The sequence below is a fragment of the Saimiri boliviensis genome, chromosome 10, assembly GCF_048565385.1.
Source record: "Saimiri boliviensis isolate mSaiBol1 chromosome 10, mSaiBol1.pri, whole genome shotgun sequence".
Taxonomy (NCBI): Eukaryota; Metazoa; Chordata; class Mammalia; order Primates; family Cebidae; genus Saimiri; species Saimiri boliviensis.
In genome coordinates, this window is record NC_133458.1 from 54241630 (window position 1) to 54251358 (window position 9729).

Here is a 9729-nt window from a genome sequence, read left to right on the forward strand (position 1 = left end):
GTGGATCATGAGGTCAGGAGATCGAGACCATCCTGGTAAACATGATGAAACCCCGTCTCTACTAAAAATACAAGAAATTAGCTGGGCATGGTGGTGCATGCCTGTAATCCCAGCTACTCAGGAGGCTGAGGCAGGAGAATTGCCTGAACCCAGGAGGCGGAGGTTGCAGTGAGCCGAGATCACGCCATTGCACTCCAGCCTGGGTAACAAAAGTGAAAACTCTGTCTCAAAAAAAAAAAAATGCATTTTTTATGGCTAAATAATATTCCATTGTAGGCCGGGCGCGGTGGCTCAAGCCTGTAATCCCAGCACTTTGGGAGCCCGAGGCGGGTGGATCACGAGGTCGAGAGATCGAGACCATCCTGGTCAACATGGTGAAACCCCTTCTCTACTAAAAATACAAAAAATTAGCTGGGCATGGTGGTGCGTGCCTGTAATCCCAGCTACTTAGGAGGCTGAGGCAGGAGAATTGCCTGAGCCCAGGAGGCGGAGGTTGCGGTGAGCTGAGATCGCGCCATTGCACTCCAGCCTGGGTAACAAGAGCGAAACTCCGTCTCAAAAAAAAAAAAAAAAAAAAAAAAAAAATTCCATTGTAATATATATGTATATATACAGGTGGGGCATGGTGGCTCACACCTGTAATTCCAGCACTTTGGGAGGCCACACGCAGTAGGCAGATCACCAGAGATCAGGAGTTTGAGACCAGCCTGACCAACAAAGAGAAACCCTGACTCAACTAAAGATACAAAATTAGCTGGGAGTGGTGGCGCATGCCTATAATCCCAGCTACCAGAGGCTGAGGCAGGAGAATTGCTTGAACCTAGGAGGCAGAGGTGGTGGTGAGCCAAGATAGCTCCATTGCAGTCCAGCCTGGACAACAGAGAGAAACTCCGTCTCTCTCTCTCTGTCTCTCTCTCTCTCTCTCTCTCTCTCTCTATATATATATATATATATATATAAAATATGGATGTGGTACTGGTGAGCTACTTCAACCCATATCTAATATCTAATATCTAATATGGGTTGAAGTAGCTCACCAGTACCACGTCCATATTCCAGCCCTGAGTATATTCTAAATGCATACCAGGCCAGGTGCAGTGGCTCACGCCTGTAATCCCAGCACTTTAGGAGGCTCAGGTGGGCGGATTGCTGCAGCTCATGATTTTGAGAACAGCCTGGGCAACATTGTGAAATCTCGTTGCTAATTTTTTTTTTTTTTTTTTTTTTTTTTTTGACATGGACTCTCACTCCATCTCCCCAGCCTGGAGTGCAGTGGTGTGATCTCAGCTCACTGCAACCTCAGCCTCCCTAGTAGCTGGGACTACAGGTGCATGCCACCACACCTGGCTGAGTTTTGTATTTTTAAAATTTTTAAATTTTTAAAATTTATTTTATTTATTAGAGATGGGGTCTCGCTATGTTGCCCAGGCTGGAATGCAGTGGCCGTTCACAGGCACGATCCCACTACTGATCAGCACGGGAGTTTTGACCTGCTCTGTTTCCACCCTGGGTCGGTTCACCCCTCCTTAGGCAACCTAGTGGTCCTGCACTCCTGGGAGGTCACCGTACTGATGCTGAACTTAGTGTGGACACCCCATCGGCATAGTGCACTACAGCCCAGAATTTTTGGGCTCAAGCGATCCTTCCACTTCAGCCTGCCGAGCAGCTGGGACTACAGGCACTTGGCACCACGCCGGGCAGTTTTGTATTTTTAGTAGAGCCGGGGTTTCACTATGTTTGCCAGGCAGGTCTCAAACTCCTGACCTCAGGTCTCCCAAAGTGCTGAGATTATAGGCGTGAGCCACTGCACCCAGCCCAAAACCTCGTTTCTACAAAAAATACAAAAATTAGCCGGGTGTGGTGGCCCACACCTGCAGTCCCAGTTACCGGGAAGGCTGAGGTGGGAGGATGGCTTGAGCCCAAGAGGCAGAGGTTGCAGTGAGTCGAGATAGTGCCACTGCATGCTACCCTGAGTGATAGAGCCAGACCTTGTCTCAAAAAAAAAAAAAAAAAGAAAGGAGAGAGAGAAAGAAACGTATATATATGTAAACATACACACACATCACATTTTCTGTATCCAGTTATTTAATGGACACTGCTTAGGTTGATTCTTTATTTTTGCTATTGTGCCTAGTGCTGTGATAAACATATGAGTGCAGACATCTTTTTTTCTTTTTTATGTAGGGATTGCTTTTCCTCTGAATATATACCCACTAGTGGGATTGCTTAATCAAATGGTAGTTACAGTTTTAGTTCTTTGAGAAATCTCCAAACTGTTTGCCGTAGAGGTTTTACTTGTTTACATTTCCACCGACAGTGTATAAGTGTTCCCTAAAAAGTAGTTTTTGAAGGCAACTGCCTAAGTTTACTTCCTAGCTCTATCCTCTGCTGGCTGCATTATCTTGGTCAAATTAGTTAAGCCACTCTGTGCCTCAACTTCTTCCTTGATAGAACAAGGTTAATAACAGCATCGAGAATCCAGGGCTGTTGGGGGGTTAAAGCAGATAATCAATATAGAAGCTGAATACACTGCCTGACACAAAAGTACTAATTTACCGCTGGCTGTAATAGTTAATGTTGAGGTTAACTTGCTCTAATAACATTGTTTGAAATAAAACTGTTTATTTCTCCCTTGTAACAGTTGTGAAGATAGACATCACTTCATCCAGGGACCCAGCTGGCCATGTCTCTACTTGCCTCTGCATGTAGATTCCATAGCTGAGTAACAGGAAGTTATCTTCAGTGACATGGAGTTGAAATCACTCACCAGTACCCTGACCACACACATTCCAGCCCTGAGTAAGGCAAAGTGTAGAGAGTAGGCAAGTTCATTCTTCGTTGTTGTTGTTGAGACAGAGTCTTGCCCTGCCCAGGCTGGAGTGCAATGGCGCGATCCTTGGATCCCTGCAACCTCTGCCTCCCAGGTTCAAGCGATTCTCCTGCCTCAGTCTCCTGAGTAGCTGGGATTATAGGCATGTGCCACCACCCCCAGCTAATTTTTGAATTTGTAGTAGAGATGGGGTTTCACCATGTTGGCCAGGCTGGTCTTGAACTCCTGACCTCGTGATCCAGCCGCCTTGGTCTCCCAAAGTGCTGGGATTACAGGCCTGAGCCACTGCACCTGTCCAGGCAAGTTCATTCTTGAGGTCATTAAAGCAGAATGCTGATCACTTCCACTCATTTCATTAGTCAAAACCTAGTTCAAATGGCCACACTGATTTGCAACAGAAGCTGGAAAGTGTCTCCAGCTGGGAAGTCGTGTGCCCGCTCATCGTTTTGAGTGGAGAGGGGATCTACTATTTATTTTAATTTTAATTTTTGAGACAGAGTTTTGCTCTTGTCACCCAGGCCGGAGTGCAATGGCACAATCTCAGCTCACTGCAACCTCTGCTTCCCTGGTTCAAGCGATTCCCCGTGCCCAGCCAGGGATTTATTATTAAAAGGGAAAAGGAGGCCCACCCTAATGACCTCATTTCACTCTAATTACCTCTCTAAAGATCCTATGTCCAAATGCACTCCTATTCTGAGGTATTTAAGGTTAGGACTTCAACATATGAATTTTTAAGGAGACATAATTGGGCACATAGCATGGGTTAGAAAGAAAGTAGAAATTGTATCCTTTGACTTTTTCTCCAGCTTCCTGTGTAAGAAGGAAAGGATATCTTTTGGAAAAAAGATGGAGAAGAAAATGCCCGGGAATGTGTAGGAGCAAGGATCCTGAGTTGCTCTTCAGGTAAGAAGAAAATGAAGGGGATAAAATGGGTCTCTGGGGTGCATTGTCTTTAGCTCCAGAAATGGAAATGGGCTCCTAGGCTCCTTCTGTTACAAGCTCACGTTCTTAATCCTAATGACAAGAATGCCATTAGGGTTATTAGTAAAAAGGTGTTTTCATTTTACATTTAGCTTTGAACTTACTAAGTTTCCATTTTAAACCAGGAAATAAACTCAGTCATCACTTTTATTTATTTTATTTTAATGTTTTGAGAGAGTCTCACTCTGTTGCCTAGGCTGGAATGCAGTGGTGTGATCTCAACTCAGTGCAACCTCTACCTCCCGGGTTCAAGCGATTATCCTGCCTCAGCATCCTGAGTAGCTGGGACTACAGGCGTGCACCACCATGCCCAGCTAATTTTGTTTATTTTTTTGTATTTCTAGTAGAGACAGGGTTTCATCAGGTTGGCCAGGCTGGTTTTGAACTCCTGACTTCAAGTGACCCATGTGCCTCGGGCTCCCAAATTGCTGGGATTACAGGTGTGAGCCACCATGCCTGGCCAGTCAGCACATATATATATGTATATTTATTTTTGAGACAGTTTTTGCTCTTGTCACTGAGGCTGGAATGCAATGGCATTATATAATAATATTATTATTATAATAATGAAATTAGCTGTGAGAATAAAATGATAAGCAAACCAAGTAATGAATGTGTTCATTAATTTTTGGTCATTAGCCAGTATTTAATCTTTAATTATAAGCTGAGTTTCTGTTGCATACAATTGAAAAAGATCTAACACAGGCAGAGTAACTGAAGACTTCATGGAAGCCATGAAATAGCGGTAGAATAGAGGCAGAGTATATTTCAAGGGCTAGGGCCTCCATAGTTATGACATGGGCATCGTACTGGTCTCCATAGTTATGACATAGGCGTTGTACTGGCCTCCATAGTTATGACATAGGCATCGTACTGAGCATAGTGAGCAGTCTGCCTTTGGATAATGACAGTAATTTACACTGGCATAGTTGTGTAGCAGGCATCCTGATTTGAGTCTAAGCTCTGTTCACTCTAGGACTCAGCCATCTGGAATATGATGGAGCGTCCATCTGGAATACTGATGGAGCTAATCCACCTGAGGATCTATTCACGTAAGGGACAAAAAAGCCTTTAGGGAGTCAGAGCTTGTGCATTTGGTTTAAAGCAATGTGAAAAACTGCAAGCAATATCAGATTTCACCTGACTTACAAGCTAAAAAGTTCGCCTGGCACATGGATGCTGGCAGAATATATTAGAGTCCCGAGCCAGAATTGAAGAATGTATTACTCACAGCAATAGCAATAGCCAGAGTATCCATTTTTTGGTTTGTTTTTGGCGTTAGTTTGCAAAGTCCCAATTTCCACAGGGAGAGGGAAAGAAGGCCAGATGGCATTCACCCTTGCAGTGGGCTGCATTACAGAAGAGAAACCTTCAGCTTCAGGAGCCCGAATCTTTTATAATGGCAATCAGCTTGCTTGCCCTTTGCTCTGGAAAACATTATTCCTATCCTCTTAAGACTGCTTGCTATACTAACATCCTTGAAGAGAGTCCTGAACGAAGGGCAGTCAGTGCTTCCCTCGCTGGATGTGCAGAAATGCAAAACCCACACAGAATGATAATTCTGAGGGTCTGTCATGGTGACCTCTCACCCATTCTAGCTTGTACAGATTCACACCAGAGTTCTAATTTAAGGTGGCTGTAATTTAAAGGGGCTGTGATAAAAGAGTAAAAACTAAAGGGACTATTTCACGGAAATCCTCTTATGCCACTGAGAGTGTAAGAAATCAGTGTCACTGATACCATTTACTTTGACAAAGCTGACGAATTTGGCTTTGGTACCAAGAGGTGGCATTACTACATCTAAAAATACATTATCACAGTGGCCTGAAGAGGAGGAGAGTAGAAGATACCACCTTATACTTAAAATGATATGTTCATGGATGCTTATAGTATTCCAACATTAGCCTGAATTTTAAGTTTCCAAGAAATAATTTTAAGTTTCTAAGAAATTTAGAATGATAAAGTTCCATCAGTATTTGATAATTTTTGGACTGTCTTCCAAAAACTCAATCAAATTTCCATCAAGTTAGTGATTTCTGAACTATTTCCAAAGACACTGGAGTATTAAAGGGTAGTTTCTTAATCTTTTTTTTCCACATTATCACAAAGAATTGATGAAGTTTATCTGTGTGATGTATTTCTATGGATGTACTCAAATTTGAAGAAAAAAGGGAAAATAAAACCCACAAAAATTGTATTAGTAAATGAAGAAAATAACGCTACAAAATTATTTTGTTAAATATTCACTTAAGGCTGGGCATCATGGTGGCTCATGCCTATAATCCCAGCACTTTGGGAGGGTGAGGCAGGAGGATCACTTGAGCCCAGAAGTTCGAGACCAGACTGAGCAACATAGTGAGACCTCCCCCCCATCCCTACAAACATTTTTTAAAAATCAGTCTTGTGTAATGGTGAGTGCCTGTAGTTCCAGCTACTAGGGAGGCTCAGGTGGGAGGATGCTTGAGCCCGGGAAGTCATGGGTGCGGTGAACTGTGATGGTGCCACTGCACTCCAGTCTGGACAACAGAGTGAGACTTTGCTTCAAAAAAAAGATAAACAAGCGTTGGGCCCAGTGACTCACACCTATAATCTCAACTCAATGGGAGGCCAAGGTGGGAATATCACTTAAACCCAGGAGTTCAAGATCAGCTTAGGCACAAGTAAGAGACTGCCTCTATAAAACATAAAAGATTAACTGAGCACAGTTTTTGTATTTTTACTGAACACTGGTTTTGTATTTTTACTCTTAGAATCCCCCACCATGCCTCACATCCAATGTCCAGGGTTGTTTAGAACTTGGAACTGGGTAAGAATCAAGGAACAGTTCCCAAAGATGGACATTAATGCCTTTTTTTTTTTTTTTTTTCAGCCAAGGACATCACATTGATGTCCAGGCTGGAGTGCAGTGGTGTAATCAGATCTCACTGCAGCCTTGGGCTCAACTCCTGGGCTCAAGTGAGCCTCCTCTCTCAGTCTCCTGAGTAGCTGGGATTATAGGAGTGTGCCACCATGCCTGGCTTATTTTTTAGACTTATTTTTTGTAGAAACAGGGTCTCACTCTCTTGCCCAGGCTGATGTTCAACCCTTTGCCTCAAGCAATCCTCCTACTTCTAGCCTCTCAAAGCTGAGATGTGGCTGTGAACCACCATACCTGGTCCTCTTTTTCTATGAACCATGGCTGAGATTCCCGCTTTGGGGAGCATTTTTGGTGTTTGGTAGTTTCTAAGCATGATTCTCCAGCCAACTGAAAATCCTTTGATATAGTTCCAACAAATTCCCCTTTGCTTAAGTTAGCTGAAATTGGTTTCTCTTGCTTACAGCCAAAGAACTTCAACAGGAGAAAAAAAGGCAGTTGGCCAAGAGCAGTGGCTCACACTTACAGTCCCACCACTTCGGGAGGCCAAGATGGGCAGATCACCTGAGGTCAGGAGTTTGAGACCAGCCTGGCCAACATGGTAAAACCCCTTCTCTACTAAAAATACTACAACTCTTAGCAGTGGAAAGAAAAAAAATTGAATAAAAATACATAATTAGCTGGGTGTAGTGGCATGTGCCTGTAGTCCCAGCTACGCGGGAGGGTAAGGCAGGATAATCGCTTGAACCCAGGAGGCAGAGGTTGCAGTGAGCCAAGATCACAGCACTGCACTCTAGCTTGGACCACAAGAGTGAAACTCCATCTCAAAAAACAAAAACAAAACAAAAAGGAAAATTAAAGGCAGCCATCGTCCTCCAGTTTTCAGCAATCTCTCCTGGTACCTCTCCTTCTAAATCTATCTTCCCAGTTCCCACCACAAAGTCCTTGGAGTTGTTCAAGCCTTAGTTCTTGAGGCCTTAAGCACTACATTCACATTGTCTGTGGGGTGATTTTTTTTTTTTTGAGACGGACTCTTGCTCTGTGCCCAGGCTGGAGTGCAGTGGTGCAATCTTGGCTCACTGCAACCTATACCTCCTGGGTTCAAACGATTCTCCTGCCTCAGTTTAGTAGAGATGGGGTTTCACTACGTTGGCCAGGCTGGTCTTGAATGCCTGACCTCGTGATATGCTTGCCACAGCCTAATCAAGTGCTGGGATTATGGGTGTGAGCCACTGCACCTGGCCAAGGGAAAATTTTTAAATGAAAAAAAGTGTGAAATAAATCCTCTTAAAAATTTAACATATAACTTTTAACATGCTACTGAATTGCAGCAAACATGTGGAAATACTGGCTAAGACAGCTGCAGATGAAACAGCCAAGGGAGAACCAACAATTATGGTTGGTGTTAAGTTGGGTGAGTTGAAACAAGAGACAAATACTTCATAGGACTGTATTGAGGCATATGCATGAAAAAGGAGGGAAGCAATTATTTTTGCTTTATTTGGCACTGGGCAAGCTTCAGTTGGAACAAACTGTATTTAATTTTATATGTCATCCTATATAAAGAGAAAAAACTTGGAGAGTGTTCAGAGAACAGCAACTGATTAAAGGTTTGTGAAATTAGAGCTATGAAAAATTGTGAAAAGAACTGGGCACGTTCAGTCAAATGCAAGACATCAGGTGTGATGAATGATGAACAATTAACTATAAGTATGTGAAGAGATGGTTACCAAGTCTCAGGTTTAGGTGAAACAGAAAGGTAAATCATTGGATAAAAAACCAAACAGGCCAAGTGTGGTGGCTCATACCTGCAGTCCCAGCACTTTGAGAGGCCGAGGTGGAAGGACTGTTTGAGCCCAGGGGTTTGAGACCAGCCTGGGCAACAAAGTAAGACCCTATCTCTACAAAAAAATGGAAAAAATTAGGTGGTCACGGTGCTGCACACCTGCAGTCCCAGCTACTCGAGAGGCTGAGGTGAGATAGGTGCTTGGGCCTAGGATGTCGACGGGGCAGTAAGCTGTGACTGCGCCACTGCCCTCCAGTGAGACACCTTGCCTTAACAAACAAATCGCAAAGCAATCGAAGTAGAGACTGCATATTGTGAAAAGGTTAAACTAAAAAGCTTTGGAGTTATAATTTTGAATTTTGTATATACTATTATTGAACCAATTGAATTCAATTTTATACTTAATTAATTAGAAGCAACTTAGAAGAAAAAGTTTTCGATGGATTGCATTTTTTTTGAGAAGGAATTTTGCTCTTTCACCCTGGCTGGAATGCAATGGCACAATCCAGCTCACTGCAACCTCTGCCTACCGGGTTCTAGCGATTCTCCTGCCTCAGCCTCCCGAGTAGCTGGGATTATAGGCATACACCACCATGCCTGGCTAATTTTTTGTATTTTTAGTAGAGACAGGTTTTTGCCATTTTGGCCAGGCTGGTCTCGAACTCCTGACTCGTGATCCGCCTGCCTCGGCCTCCCAAAGTGCTGGGATTACAGGCGTGAACCACCATACCCGGCTGCATTTTTTTTTTTAAACAGAGTTTTGCACTTTCGCCCAGGCTGGAGTACAGTGGCGAAGTCTAGGCTTGCTGCAACCTCTGCCTCCCAGGTTCTAGTGATTTTCCTGCCTTAGCCTCCTGAGTTGCTGGGATTATAGGCATCTGTCCCCATGCCACGCTAATTTTTGTATTTTTAGTGGAGATCGGGTTTCACCACGTTGGCCAGGCTGGTCTCGAACTCCTGACCTCAGGTGATCCGCCCACTTCCGCCTTTCAAAGTGCTGGGATTACAAGTGTGAGCCACTGCACCCAGCCTGTATGTCTTTTTTTGAGACTGAGTCTGTGTCTGTTGCCCAGGGTGGAGTGCAGTGGTATGATCTAGGCTCACTGCAACCTCTACCTCCTGAGTTTGAGTCATTCTCGTGCCTTAGCCTCCTGAGTAGCTGGGACTACAGGTGTGAGCCACCATTCTCAGCTAATGTTTGTATTTTTAGTAGAGATGGGGTTTCACCATGTTGGCCAGGCTGGTCTCAAACTCCTGACCTCAGGTGATCCACCTGCC